Consider the following 15,403-nt stretch of genomic DNA (forward strand, 5'->3'; position numbering starts at 1 on the left):
ACACCACTTTGCCTAATACAACAATTAACTATTCTTTAGGCTTTTTACAGATGTGCTTGGCTGACCATCCTCAGGGGCCTCTCCTCACTTTTAGTCACTACCATGTCAATATGTAGTTCTCCACTGTAGAAAGCAAGAGGTTACAGAGAACAGTAAAAGGGACAAATAAAACTGACAGAAGACTGGATACTGGGGTTAGTATTTCCATTTCTCTTCCTCCTTAAGGAACTGGGAGTCTTTTGGTAAGGATGGCAATAGATGGAGACCATTGTGGGGTATGGAAAGCCACATCTTGTGCAACCTACACAAAATCATCTGTTCTCCCCACCACTGTAATTCTTCAAAATACATATAAACATATACAAGCAAACATAAATATATTACACATAATATACTGTGCAAATGATTTGTATTAATTTGTATAACTTATGCATTATATAATTAATATATTTATATGTCATGCATTTATTAAATCATATATTTAATTATTTATATACATTAATTTGTATATTATATAAATGTATAATAATGATGTATAATAGGATAATGTATGTCATAATACATATAATTTATAATTATACAATATAATTGTATAATAATATGTAACTATATATTTATTTACATTTCTTGAATACTTATTTATGCTTATCATCCTTTCAGTGAACATTTACTAAGTGCCAACCACAGGACTCACCAAACTGGAAGGCAAATATTATTCCGTCACATTTTATAATGGAGAAAAAAGAGATACAGGCAAAGGAAAAGGAAGACTCTAGTCTAAATTCAGAGAGTTAACAAGAGGGGGAGTTGGAATATTCTCACCTAGATAAAAATTTCCTTACTTTAAAAAAATCCCGAATCACTAAATTCTTGCTAATTTCTCTATGCATTCTAATCCTACAAGAAGAGGAGCAGAGTCCTCTTCTGTAAATGATAATCATATGCAGTTTGTCACTGACTTGTGCTTCTGCCAGAATAAAGTGTGGTTGTGAGAAGCAACATTGTATTTCAGTCTTTCCAACTTCCCACTAACTCCTCAGGATGGCTAAGAGCCTAAGTGCACTATTGCATCACAGCGTTAGTGTTAATTTCTCACTCCTTACTGGAGGAAACTTCAGTAGTGGAGACAGCCCAGAGTGTCTGCACAGCTATACTTGGCCCTCAGCCCTTCCCTGGAGATGCGGGGCAATGCCTCAGTGCCTCTTCGAATAAGGGAGGCAGCATCATTTCCTGAAAACTCCAGCATTGAGCAGAATGGTATAGTTTCATGACCCAGTTATATAGAGCTTTTAAGATCTAATTGAATTCAGCAACAGGACAGTATGACAGTCAATCTTCAAAGACAGGAAGAGCTTTGAAGAGAGAAGATAAAATTAAAAGGGCCTACTACTGGCAATCGAAGATGATGAAATCTTTATCATTAGCTATTTCTGAAGCAATAATAGATAACTTAAGAATGTAGAAAATGGCTAAATATTTCTAAATTTAGTTTAATAGTCCTGGTATAAACCAGAAAAGCAATTAATTCATTCATTCACTCATTTATTCAATTAGTGAATTTTTACTGAATGCTTTTTATATACCAGACATGGTTAACCACTGTTTTTCACCATAGCCTTTAAAAATACCATTTGGCTAAAATATAGGTCTGTGTTTTCTTTAACTGCCGTTTTTTGTTTTTTGTTTTTTTTTAAGCCAGAATAGTCTGATTCTAATTTACTGTCTACCATTCCCTTGCCAAGACTGTCAAAGTATCATTTTACTTAATACCATGGCTGTTATTAAAACTTTTTCATATTTGGGCTGATGTTTTCAATCTCTAGAAAGATGTGAAGCTATCATTTTCTTATTGCAGGGGCATGATTATGTTGTTTATATAAGAATTTATAAAGACTGAACACATGGTAAGAATGGAGTATTGTTATTAAAAAGACTTACAATAAAGATTCTTAGGTGATTATGAGCACATATAATCACTATTGGTCTATTTTAAACATAAATGTTAACCAGCCCATGTGAATAAAGTTAGCTATTCTATTTACATAACTAATTCAAATATTGCTCCAGTTAGCCAGATGGATGGGGGTGAGAGGTCAAGATGGGAGATCCAGACAAACAATTAGAGGGATGAAGATAGGGAAGAAATGAGGAAGATTAGAGCTGGGTGGATTTGAAGATTTTTTGGATGCCTAAGGCCTCCAACTAGGGGGTACCAAGGCCTCTCTTTCCTTTCCCCTCTACCACTTTTCTCACTTTGCACTCTCCCATTTCTGGGAGACAGCAAAGGATTGAGTGAGGACTTCTGGAAATCTTTGGGTAGGTGGGGTGGAATGAGCCAAGAAAAAATTCAATGGAAGCCGGATAAAAAAATAGGAAGGTCATCATAAGATACAACTTTAGAAGAGAGACTATCTGATGAGAGACTTTCGGTTGTTGTGGGTTGGAAGAGGATAGGTCTTCCTTCATGGGTGGGTGTGTGTTGGGATGTAGGAGAGAGGAAAGAGGCCTGAAATGAGGGAGAAGGAAGTGCAATTCATTAGCAGGGCGCAAGTGCTGTGGATATGATACAGGTGATAAAATCTGTGATCAAGGGTTCACCTGAGTTCTGTAAAAGGACTAATATGCAAAAATGTCAAAATGCCTTAAATTGTTAAATCATTGCTAATACATTTTCTTTTCTTCTTTTAAATTGACTTTAAAATGGCTTTAGCCGTAGAGCATCTTCTTAACGTTAGGTTTCCTGCCAAGTTCAGAATCAATGCGGATACTGCTTTCATGGTGCTTATAGTCTATTGTAGGGTACTGAGTCTTTCCCCCATTTGAATTAGCTGAAAATTATGCCAACCAAAATTTCAGTTTGTATTTTATCCCTCTCCCCAAATTATAACACTTAAAGCAATGTTAGCCCTATTACTTCCTAATTTAAAAAATTGCAGTAAAATATTTCTTAATTTTTCAAAATGCACTGAAAATTTTCAGTGGATAAAGGAACAGGTATGATGAGGGCTCTAAGTTAATTTTCAGATGAGGATCTGGGAATTTTTTTTTTTTTTTTTTAAGATTTACCTATTTGAAAGAGAGAGAGTACATGCATGTGAGCAGAGAGAGAGGCAGAAGGAGAGGGAAGAGAGAATCCCAAGCAGACTCCCTGATGATCATGAAACCCAACTTGGGGCTCACTTCCAGGACCCCAAGATTATGACTTGAGCTGAAATCAAGAATTGAATGAGCTGAAATCAAGAACTGGATGCCTGGGGCACCTGGGTGGCTCAGTGGGTTAAAGCCTCTGCCTTCCGCTCAGGTCATGATCCCAGCCAGGGTCCTGGGATTGAGCCCCGCATCAGGCTCTCTTCTCCGCAGGGAGCCTGCGTCCTCCTCTTTCTCTCTGCCTGCCTCCCTGCCTACTTGTGATCTCTGTCTGTCAAATAAATAAATAAAATCTTAAAAAAAAAAAAAAAAAGAGTTGGATGCCTAACAAACTGAGCCTCCTAGATGCCCTGAAATGAGTATGCAGGGATGTTTTGTTTTGTTTTATTTTGTTTTTAAGAGAAAGAGGGAAAAAAAAAGTCTGGGACCCCTGGGATGCTTTTGTTTAGCAAAAGAACATATTATTAATGTCACTGAAAATCAGTTCAGTGTTTGGCATGAAACAAATACATAAAGAAGCAATTTTCTTTTGTTTCGTTTTCCTGTTCTTTCATGGACACTGAAAGATGATTTGACTTATTTAGCATATACTGTAGTTCTCTATAGGGAGGCACAAACTAATTTTTTCTTAGTTTTATTTATTTCCTGCTTTTTCCTACATGTTTTTTTAATGAGAGGGTCTTAATGCTTCCTGAACCTCGTTAGTCATCTAAAACAATAAATCATATTTTGTAGGCAGAGGGAAGAAAAATAAAGTTTATTTTTTTACTGACCTATATATTTCCTATATACAGAAAATTTATGTATGAGAGGCAGTATTTGTATATATATATATATATGCATATATATATATATGTTTATATTTAGTGGCTCTAATTACTGTATTCTTTATCAGTGGTGAGAGGAAAACATCATCTTTTCTTTTGTGTCCTCCTGTGTTTTATATAAAAGCTTTGCAGGAAAGAAAGCACATATTTCTTGAACTACAGAATACCAGGATGTAAATGTGGATCTCAGTATTAACTTTGAATTTAATCTTAAAATATAATCCTCACTTTTAAAGAGTTACCCATATTTGGAGAGATTTTTATGACTGTGTAGTAAGAAAGAAGACAGTCATCAGCACAGTGTTAAGAACAGAGATCCTGTTATAGATCGCCTGAGTTTCAATCCTGGTTCTTTAACTTTGTTCCTCCTATCTGTAAAATAGGCATGCTCATGTTAAAAGGTTAGGCAAACTGAATGATTTGATATTTATAAAGCACTTAGAACAGTTTATCACATAGCACCATGTGGCTGTTGATAAGGAAAAGTAAATAAATCAGTTCTTGATGGGTTGGAAACACAGTAAATCATACAAAGGATTAGGTATAAAACAATAATAACCCATGTTCATCTGCATTGGTGAATACTTCTGCATCTTCATTTGCTGGTTATAATTGTGTGCCTTTCCCTGATAGTATGGGCCCTTTGTACTTCTTAGATGATGATGATTGTTGTCCCGGAAACTTCTGTTTCTACTCTTTTTTTTTTTTTTTTTGCTGCATATTATAAAACCCAAATACGGTAGATGGTTTACAATGCCACGTAAGAAGGAATTTTTTCCAATTGTGTTTCCCAGGCAAGCAGCTCTGCTCTGATGGGAATAAATAATTATGGCACTGTTATGAAGTTGATACTGTCTGTTTCAAAAGGCTATAGAATTGAACAAACACTGGCCAGAATTGTCCTTCAGTTTTTGCAAATATAAGGTCAAAATAGAAATGAATAAAGGAAGATCAGTAGTCTTCCCTTTCCATCTGGCTCTCCAGTGGCCATCTAGAATTTATTAGACAGAGAAACAGAATGTATATGTGTATAAAATCCTGTGTAATTCAAAAATACTCTTTCTTATTCGTATGCATATACAGACTAAAAATGTGGGTGGAATGTTTAAATCATTAATTTACTATCTCATTCATCTAAAATTTTTTAGGAGAAAATCACAACTTAATTTATATTTAGCTTCTATTTTCTGCAAAATAGTTACATTTGAAAAGGTCAGGACAACTGACCTATAAGTATTAATAATCCTTTTGCAATTACGAAAATAATTTGTTCCATATTCCTATAAAATGTTTCCCAAACTTACTGGATTATTACCTACTGAGAAGTTCAAAAGTATCTATTTGATATTTTTTCCAACTGAGAAGCAGTTTTGCCTCAATTCCTTGATAGTGCTGAGTTGTATATTGAAGTGTGTCCTATCAAATAATACCTTCAGTAGCTGTTAAGTATATCTATGATTTCCTAACAAGATTAATAATGTATTTCTTTTCTCTTAATGTAGGGGTGATGGGAAAGAAACCATTGTTTTTTGAGAGTTGTCACTTTTGAGTATTTTCGGGAAAAACCCACAAAGTACCCCATGTTCATCAACTTCTTTGGGATGCTTAGAAATTCACATGATATTAAGGAGAGAGAGAAAGGAAGTGATGATGACCTCACTGAAATCCAAAAGGCACGTCCTTTCTTTATTTCTCCATTTAGTTATTGCTTAGACATTTATAAATCCCGTTTTTATGTGAGGGAAACTGGAAGAGTTTCCCATAAGCAAGCTGACTCCAGGGTGATTCAAGCATTCAGGTAGTGCTGGGGCAGACTTTGGACCTTGGTGAGTCACCAGAAGTAATGAAGGTTCAGATCCTGAAAGTAAGGCTGGAGCCGAGAACTGACTTGAAAATGCAAGAAACAACTTGAGAAAAACAACTTTCTTGGTAAGATCAGACTGCTCTTTCCCCTATAACTTATAGATCTACCCAACAGTAAATAGAAAAAGAAAAGAAAGGGAAAAGAAAAATCAAAACCGAATTAAAATCAGAGCCAATGAATGTAGGAAAGAAAGCTTGGCTTTGAGCATACAGACTTCTGTTTTAGCTCCGGAACTATAATCCTTTAATTGAAGCTTTGCTCTGTCCCTAAGCATTCAACTGTTACTAACAAATTTCACAAAGTGTCTATTTTGAAAACACAGTTGCTTTAGGCAAGCAGTGTCTTAAGTAAATTTGTTTTAATTGCAAGAAGGTAGAATATGATTTGAGAGTACCTGAATTAGAAATGTTTTTTATTCCTTTTCAGGAGCATAAATAAATAAACAGGAATAATGAAAAACCTTCCTTAGAGTATGTAATGAACTGTGGTTAGAGAAGAGTTTAAAAATGATTACTTTGTGGTAATTTAAGACAAGCACTGTGGTAATGTTAGGGATATGCCTTTCTATGTGTATGTACTTTGCCCAGTGTGCATGAATTTACTTCATCGTTCTTACAGGTCCTAGTAATTTGGGGGGGGGCAGACTATATTTTAATGAGAATCACATTATGTATTTCAGCATATATTCATTCATTCAACCTTTGAATGCATTAACTAGAATGAAGAGATTTTTCTCATTCATTTTTACCCTTTCTACTGAGAATAGGAGTACCTCATCATCTCCCTTTAAGGGAAGGCTGGAGGGGCAGATTTTGGGCTTACCACCACCTCTTCCTACTACCGGGAGCAAATGGCTGGAAAAATAACAAGTAGTTCATTACCAGCAACTTCTGTCTCTCTTATTTTTTGTTGAGGCTAAGCTGTCACTTAAAACCCAGTGGGTTGAACAATGGGGTCTTCTGCCCACCCTCAGAGCTGATCTCAGTCATGTTGCTGTACGGAGGTTTAAATGTATTCAAAGGATGATTCTTTTTTTTTTTTTTTTCAGGATGTAACAGTTTTGCCAATTTGTATAGGGAATTGAAACCTAAAACTCCAGTTCCCATCTGCTCTTAACATTGGCTGAGAAACCTAGTGCAAATGAAATTACCTACACCAGTGTCTTTTCCTTCTAACCTATATATGCATATTTGAATGTGCAGGATCAGATACATGTAAAATGATTGCACTGAAAATACTGATCTCTGAGACTGACTAGGCTCTGACAGTCAATCAGGTGACTGTTTGAAAGCCCGGGACTGCTCTTACTTGAAACTAAGGAACATGGACTTTACTGCTAGATAAAGCACAGTGGAACTCAGAGATAAAAGGGGAACTTCACTTGCGCTTTTACGTTTTTTACGAGTTGCTTATAATTTTGCACATATATGTAATTGTACATGCACTTAGAAACTGACATTTGCTGAAGCTTGCAGCTCTTGTTAATCGCTTGCAGAGTCTCCATATACATTGAACTTCATGTAGGCCATAGAAATCTCTCCCTCCCTTCCTTCCTCCCTCTGTTCCTTTCTTTTCTTCTTTCTTTCTCCATAGAAATTTCTGAACTTAGAAGATTTGGGTTTAAGTACTGATTCTGCTTCTTACTGGCCTTGTAGCACTGCAAGTTACATGTTCTCTTCAAGCTCAGTTTCTTAATGGAAAATGCAATCATTCTCTTTCCCAGACTGGAGACAGACCTTTCCTGCTGCCTGCTCAGTGTAGTAAACAGAGATCTTCCTTTCACTGCTTCTGCAGACCCTTCACATTCAATGAGTGCAAAAATCATTTTGAGTCTTCTTCATATCATTTCTCAGCTTACTCTCCACCGTTTCTGTGGCCATTACTCTTGTTGAGGTTATTGTGACAGTGCACTTGAAATAATATATCAGATTCCTAACAGGCACAAATACCTTCTATAGCATTTATGTATACTCTTGATTTTGTATTTTATTATCTGCAGCCAGTTTAATCTCTTAAGGCATGACTCTCATCCTATAATTTTTTTTCTTAAACCTCTTTAAATGGATTTCTTTGTGAAAAGAATGAAGGCCAAACCGGAAGTGCTTCTAACACATGAGTGTACCCTCATGTGTCTAATATTAGCTTGATTAGGCTCTGACAATCAATTCATTTTCTCTGACACTTCCTCAAAATTTAAATAAAGGCTCTGCATTTTTGGCAAAGATACCAGAAACTAAGATTATGAACGTCTCAGCATATCATTTCAGAAGTCATTTGATGTTTATTTGTTCCATTACTAAAAATGGTAACTTGGTGAAGGTGATGGCTGCTGGGTTTCTCCACTGCAAAGTTGTTATATTTCTTTGGGCACAGTAAGGATCTTATGAGGACATAATTTGAGAATACTTAAGTATCTTGTTATTTATTACACTTTCACCACTAATTTTAGCATCCACTGATGTTTTCTGTCTGAAACAATTATTACTGTGGTGTTTGCCAATTTTGATTTTCAATTTCAGTCATTCCTTCATCTATAGAAACTAGTTGGAAATATATGGTAAGGAAGAGTTTATGCTTTTCTATATTTATCCATTGATTTTTTCTTTCTTTCATTATTTATATTGTAAGTACAAATGAATTCCTTAGATTATAATCTGTCACAATCATTATTTATTTTCTTGTTCAGTTTTCCCAGATTTGGCCTTTGGGAGTTCCCTTCAGGTTGGCTCCTATATATTTTTCAAATGTGTCCATCCTTCTCCACCTTTTAAATTACTTCCATATATTCTGATACCATAAGATATTTCAGGCTCATCTTGTACTTTCCCTGCCCTAATTCTACAACCAGATATTTCTCCAAGGACTCACAGCTTTCTGGTTTTGGAGAATTGTATTTACAAACCAAGATTTGGGCACTAGGTGGACTCACTGGCATTGGGGTATCTCACTATTAGTAGTCTTGAGAATTCTCAAAGTCACGACAAAGAATGACTGAGGACCAGTTCCATATTAAAGGAGGTTAAGGAAACACAACTATATGTAAAGTGTGATTTTTGCCTTGGATCCTGGACCAAAAAAGAACATTAGTGGGACATTTGAAGAAATATAAATAAGTTTTATAAGTTAAATAATGTAGTATGTTGTATTATAATTTTATACATACTGATCTCCCTGTCATGGTGAAGTCAAAGTAACATGATAATCCACATATCATTGATTTTGAATATCACCCCACACTTGTCAGGATGACTAAATCAACAACACAAGAAACAACAGGTGTTCGTGAGGATGTGGAGAAAAGAGGACCCTCTTGCACTGTTAGTGGGAATGCAAACTGGTGTAGCCACTCTGGAAAACAGTATGAAGTTTCCTCAAAAAGTTAGAAATAAAAGTACCCTATGATCCAGCATTCACGCTACTGAATACTTACCCAAGTAATACAAAAACACTATTTCAAAGGGACACATGCGCCCTTGTATTTACAGCAGCATTATTTACAATAGCCAAGAGTCTCCATATAAAAACCAGTGTATATACAATGGAATGTAATTCAGCCATGAGAAATAATGAAATCTTGCCAATTGCAAAGACATGAATGGAGTAGAGAATATAATACTAAACAAAATAAGTCAGAGAAAAATACGGCATGATTTCACTCACATGTGGAATTTAAGAAACAAAACAAACAAGCAAAGGGGGGGAGAGAGAGAGAGAGAGAGAGAGAGAACAAGAAACAGACTCTTAACTATAGAGAAAAAACTGATGGTTTTGAGACGGGAAGGTTTGGGGGGTAGAAAAGGTGATGGGGATTAGGGAGTACACTTGTGATGAGCACTGGAGGACGTATGGAAATGTTAAATCACTATATACTACACATGCCACTAATATAACACTGCATGTTAACTAACTGGAATTAAAATAAAAACTTAAAAAAGATTCAGGTGTCTGCAACTGAAGAAACTGATCTGAGTTAGAGGCAAGATAACTTAGAAATAACATTACTATTTAGGAACCTTGAAATTAATTATTATGTATATCAAAAGTTACCTAATTAATCTCCTTTTTAAAAAAGATTTATTTATTTGAGAGAGAAAGAGAGAGTATGAGCAGGGGTAGGGGCAGAGGGACAGGGAGATAAGCAGACTACTCGTCTGAGTGTGGAACATGGGTCTTGATCCCAGGATCCTGAGATCATGACCTGAGCTGAAGCCAAACAGGAGCCCCTAATTAATCTCCTTTTGATGAACATTTATGTTGTTTCTATTTTCCATGAAAATATATAAGGCTGTATTAAGTATATTTGGTTCAAACATTTTCAAACAGTGAAAATCTACTTGGGATACATTTCTTGAAGTGAGGTTGGCTAAATTTATGTTACAGCCATAAGCAATATGAAGTTATTAAAACTTATCATATAGATCAACATTTGGCTAACTATAGCCTACAGGCCAGATCATTTGTTTCCACCCATTTGTTTATTATCTAATGCTGCTTGCATGCTACAGTGCAGAGACAAGAGTTGAGTGACTTCATCTGGGACCGTATGGCTCAAAAACCCTAAAACATTTATTATCTGACCCTTTTTAGAAAATGTTTCCAGGCCCTGATATAGATTATTATTAATATGTAGACTGACAATATTGCTGAGTGAAAAAGAGGCATTTTTATTACATATTATATGCTTTACATTAATATTTAATAATAAAGTTTAAATCAAATATCTAATTTATTTAAAATTATATATGGGCAAGAGACTCAGCAAGGTTGTTCACCAAAGTGCATAAGTAGTTCTTTTTTTTTTTACATTCTTATTTATAATTTTCTGCATACTCTACATTCTCTTAAAAGTGGTGTCATAGATTGTTTTCACATTTATACTTTAACTCCTCAATTCACTCTCTGCAGTCTTCTGTGCCCGAAACCAGTGAAACAAGATAGCAAAGATCACAAGAGACTTTGAAGGACACTTTTTAGTTTTTAAGTAGTTTTAAGGTTGCCTGAGGACAGGGCTGATTTCTGGCAATGTCAGCACAGCCATGAGCTTCTCTTAATTCTGTGGTGGTTCTTCATAACCTCTGAAGCCACTCTTTGTCTCTTAGGTGTCCTTTGAGTACTGATGACCTCTAGGCTTTGTCATGGGCCTCACCTCTTCTCACTCTATTCGGGAGTGAGATTGGGATCTCCCCCAATTCCCATAGTTTGGTTTACACCTGTATACTGATGATTCCTAATCAGTACTTCTCATATGCAAAGCAATGCTTCCCAGGTGTTTTTAAGGTATCTCAAATCTCATGTAATCTGGAAGTCCTCCTTGACATTTCTGCTACCCTCCATCATCCATTGCTCCAGTCAACAAAAATCTCGGGCAACCTAACCTCCTAAATATTTCATGCATTGGTCCCCAGCCTTACTACCACTGTGCAATTCTCTTATTCTTAACTCTGTCACCACCGGGCCTTTAAGTCACCTAAACAGACCACAGTCAGAAAACTCAGTCCTAAATAACAACCTGAAAATAATAGAGAGAGTGCTCAAGTCACTCTCTTTTTAAAATCACTTCAGGAGACCTGCCATTGCCTAGTGATGTTTTCTGAAAGTGTAGTCCATGAGCAATCTTTATCACACTTCCCCCATCGGGATTACCTATTAAAAATGTGAAATTAAAAAATCTGCAGCCTGAAGTCTGGCCTCCATTATAGTTACTAAATCAGAATTTATGAGTGATAGAGGCCTAGAAATTTTTGTTCTTAACATGACCAGATGATTTTTATGTGCTTTAATGTTCGAGAACTACTGGCCTAGACCTATATCAATCATCCCAAGGTATTTATGAGAGCAGCCAAAGCCTTCCATGGTGCTGTTCTCACTAATTTCTCTAGCCTCATTTCCTGGATGCCCCAACTAAAACTTTACACTCTGTAATATAAATTTCTGTACCTTCCTGCTTAGATCTTGCTGTTTAACTTCGGTATACCTTTACCATTCCCCCTAACTACAATACTTTTCCCTGCTTACTTCACCTGGCTCATTCATAAATATATTAAAAGTCTTCACTCAGATGTCTTCTGCTGCAAGACTTCCTGATCTCCTTTGCACAGACTTTGCAACATGGAGCTCTGTTGCCTGAACGTATCACTACTGACCTCTGTCATTATGCCTGGCATGTAGTTAATAATAAAATTTTGACAACTTGAGTTATAGACTTATATGAAGCTTCTTAGAATGTATGGATTCTGTCCTTTATTTTTATTGCTTAACAAATCACCACGAAACTTTGAGGCTTTAAACAACAACTTATTTAGCTTATAATTCTGTGGGTTGACAGTTTGGCTGGGATCGGTTGAACAGTTCTTGTGCTGGTACAATTTGGACTATTCACCTGTCTGTGATCAGCTGCTGGCCAGCTGGGTGGTGTCGCTTCAGGTGGCTTTGGATGGGTGATTTTGGCTAGAGCAGTGACAATTTGCAGTGACTCCTTCGTCTTGTAGAAGGCTAGACTGACCAGTCTTGAGGTGTGTTCAGATGGAGGCAGCAGGTTTTAGGAGAGAGACAGAGAGAGAGAGAAAGAGTGGGAGAAGGAGGTGGGAAGAAAAACTGAAAGTTCTTTTAAGTATTATTCTCAGAGGAAGTGGTGATGCAACATGGGGGGTTTAGGCGGTAGGAGAAGAATCAATGAAACAAGATGGGATTGGGAGGGAGACAAACCATAAGTGACTCTTAATCTCACAAAACAAACTGAGGGTTGCTGGGGGGAGAGGGGTTGGGCGAAGTGGGGTGGGGTTATGGACATTGGGGAGGGGATGTGCTATGGTGAGTGCTGTGAGGTGTGTAAACCTGTAGATTCACAGACCTGTACCCTGGGGGATAAAAATATATTATATGATTATAAAAAATAAAAAAAAATTTTAAAAAGTATTATTCTCAGAACTGGCACAAAATCATTTTTGCCACTTATTAGTTAAAGTAAATTACTACACCAGCCCAGATACATGATGGGCAGGTAGACTTCACTTCTTGATTGGAGGCAATACAAAGTATTATGGCTATTTTTGTAATCTACTGCATGGGTCTAATGTATATAAATTTATAATTGTTATTTATAAGTAAATGGATTCTAATATTTCATCACTACCATCACTCTCACCTTGTAAATATTCTTATTTCATTTTATCTTCAAACCATTCCATTGCCAAATGTTACTATTTCTTTTCTAGTTCTGTCACCTGTTCCAGAGTACCCTTTGCATCTATTCATGGGCAATATAAACAGACATGTACCATTTAATTAATTACTTAGATTTGGTTAAGCCTTTCACATGAAGCCAACGTTCCCAAGCAGAGCAGACTATAGACTCTGAGAATGGAAATGCTACCATCCTTGTATCCTTGAATGTTACCTTTCATTCTCAGCTTTACTGCCTTAAAAAATTGACAATACCTTGCTTTCATTCTGTCGTATCAGTTGACCTATTTTCTGTTTTGAAAGTGATATTCATCTTTCTGCCTACTAGAGGGGTTCTTCACTGCTAAAAAGAACTTTCCTTAAGGGCAAAGCAATCCAAGGTCAAGGTTGCTGGCCTCTTCACTGGTAAGGTGGGCTACACTCTGACTTAGAGCTCGTGCTCTGAGCCCTAGCATTCGTTATTAGAGTCTGGGCCTTCTTGTCCTGATTTTCATGGGTCAGTCTGGGAACTTTAACTTTATTGGAATTTAATTTCATTTTCTCACCAGACCTTAGAAGGAAATCTAGCAATATCTGATATTTGTAAATAACATGAGATGCAAGAAGGGCATGGAAATTATTAAGTAGGCTTTTAAGTTTTACACTAGGGACTTTTTTTTTTTTTTTTGGCCTTATTTCTCTAATTTTCCTCCTCATAGATTCTGAATTAAACTCTCAGCAGTCTTTGATTTTTTCTTTAACACAAAAATGGATTTTATGCAAGCACTTGGGAACTGGACATTTCTGTTTCTAAGAAGCAACATAATAATTTCTTTCTTATTTTTGAGGACACCTTGGTCACATTGCTTTCCTGTTTGTGGCCTCACTGAAGCTTAGCATCAAAGCTTGTCATTAACCAAGGGGAAAACATCATAGAATTTACTTTGTGACCTGGGATATATGGGATGTAAGTGTACGTTGCAAAACTTAATGCATAAAGCTGCTACTTTTGATACAGTCTGGCTCATGAAGAGATGGGACTTAGCTGCTTATAATGAGAATTTGATGTGATTGGAAATTGAACAGAAGTATCTTTTTATTGAAGGTGGAGAGCCTGATAACAATCATTTAGTGCCAAAAGTTATTGTTTTTCACATTACTTTCCAACTATAAAACATTTCAGAGCCTTATAAGAAAATCCTTGTCCTTGTTCAAGCAACAAAAAACTTGGTAACTTTTTCTTTACATCCACATGATGCAAAATAACATTCATATCCCCTTACTCACCTTTTTAAACATCTGTCTCTGATGTTCTTCATGTTAAATGTCTTCCTTCCCTCATTCTAGGTCAGAACTATCCTCTGGTGAAATCTCCCTTTCCCTCTTTTCTTCCCCTGTGAGAATCTCAAGGAAAAAAAGAAAAGAGGAAAAAAAAAAAAAAGAAACCTAGATATGATGCTAGAGATTTGAAATGTACATAGAAACTTTTTGAAAAAAAAAAAGTTTTTTAGACTTTAGTTAGAATCTTTCTTACAATGTGTCCATAAATAAGCATTTTAGTTGGTACAGATCTTTAGAACAGGAAGAGTGCCAACAAAACTTGAATCAGACATTTGAATTAAAGTTAGGGGGAAAGAATTCTATTTCTTGTTCCATTCACAAATCAACTTTAGAAACAGTCATATGAATTTTCTCATTCAGTTTTTCCATTTATAAAATGGGTATCAATTCAAGTAAAAAAAATTTGTGAGTTGATTTCTGTTTCAGAAGTATATTTTTATTTTATCTCAGATATCATTTTTAAGCACTCTTATCCACCAGAGAATATATTTAGAAAAAATAGTGAGTAGAGATTTGTAATTTAAAAAGAAAATTTGTCTTTTAGTGGACCTGATGAAAAAAAATTTAAATTTTATATCTTCTGCAAATAACTGAGTTATTCCATTAGTGGGTTTAGCTCTACTTTATATATTCTGTTGAATTTCAGTTTGGTTGTCCTAAGTATTTTTCTCTGGTTTGGCAACTATTCCCTATATAAAAGCAGGATATTAAAAGGATCACTTCAGTTTTTAGCAAAATGAGAGTAAAGGTTTTGTTAACCTGTGTGAGGCTGATTTTTTAGAAAATCAATACCAGCATTTATGAGCTTTCAGGATTAGGAAGATCTTAAATGCCACATACACACAGGGCTGGCTGTCCTCACAGCTGTAGAAGAGAGGACAGGACAAGTCTGTCATTCCCATGGGGGGTTAGGTGTGTTTAGAAGAGGTACAGGGCTGTGGCAGAAGAGCTTTCAGAAGATGTCTTGCAAACTACAGGCTTGCAATGTTGAGGGTTAAATGTTGTCAACACACTTCTGGGGTCATCTCCACAAAGAAAATGGTGCTGCATCAACCCCATTTTG

General features: G+C 36.0%; 1 protein-coding gene across 9 annotated transcripts in view; it reads left to right on the plus strand.

Annotated features, from left to right (window-relative positions):
• Nucleotides 1–15,403, plus strand: part of INPP4B (inositol polyphosphate-4-phosphatase type II B) — an 834,661-nt gene that overhangs the window by 282,120 nt on the left and 537,138 nt on the right. The window contains exon 1 of one of the 9 annotated variants that reach the window (XM_059168025.1): nt 5,819–5,903. The exons of 7 other annotated variants lie outside the window; for them this stretch is intronic. The gene's annotated coding sequence lies outside the window, so the exon portion shown is untranslated. Of the gene's footprint in view, nt 1–5,818; nt 5,904–15,403 lie in introns of those variants that run through there. One more of the 9 variants, XM_059168033.1, reaches the window with a different exon arrangement.

This window comes from Mustela lutreola, chromosome 1, assembly GCF_030435805.1.
Source record: "Mustela lutreola isolate mMusLut2 chromosome 1, mMusLut2.pri, whole genome shotgun sequence".
NCBI lineage: Eukaryota > Metazoa > Chordata > Mammalia > Carnivora > Mustelidae > Mustela > Mustela lutreola.